Source organism: Myotis brandtii, unplaced genomic scaffold (genome assembly GCF_000412655.1).
Source record: "Myotis brandtii unplaced genomic scaffold, ASM41265v1 scaffold23, whole genome shotgun sequence".
In the NCBI taxonomy this organism is placed as follows: Eukaryota; Metazoa; Chordata; class Mammalia; order Chiroptera; family Vespertilionidae; genus Myotis; species Myotis brandtii.
The window spans coordinates 31,282-31,852 of record NW_005358649.1 but is presented as its reverse complement, the minus strand read 5'-3'; positions in this window follow the sequence as shown (position 1 = coordinate 31,852).

Here is a 571-nt window from a genome sequence, read left to right as displayed (position 1 = left end):
GAGTCTGTCTGGCCCAGCTGCAATTTGTTAGGTAATTTTCAGGTTGCAAAAGGCCAGGGCATTCATATGCAAAAGCCTCTGCTGCAGTCTGGGTGGGGCGGGGTCTAGGAATCAACAGGGCGGAGCAAGCAGCTATGGTTGATCTCAGCCCTGCCCTAAGGGGCCGTGAGTCTCAGTGTGCCGGTAATTGCTCCAAGCACCTCTGAGGGAAAGCCGCCCTCAAGTTCCGAGTTCTGCCTGCTGCCAGACTGTCCACTTTCTCCCCTGGGTCCCCAGAGACTTTCCGGAACCGGAGTTCAGAGCAGTCGGGAGCTTGTGACTCCCTCCCGATTCAAAAAGACAGCCGCGTCCTCAGGTACCAGCCCCTGCTGCGTGCGCCTCCGTAACTCTGCACTTTATTTCCCCACCTCACCTCCTCTACTAGTTGTAGAATTTCCACTCAGCCAGCCTTCCTGTAGTTCTGGATGATGTCCATTTTGTCTTTTAGTTGTATTTTTAAAAAAATATATTTTATTGATTTCTTACAGAGAGGAAGGGAGAGGGATAGAGAGTTAGAAACATCGATGAGAGA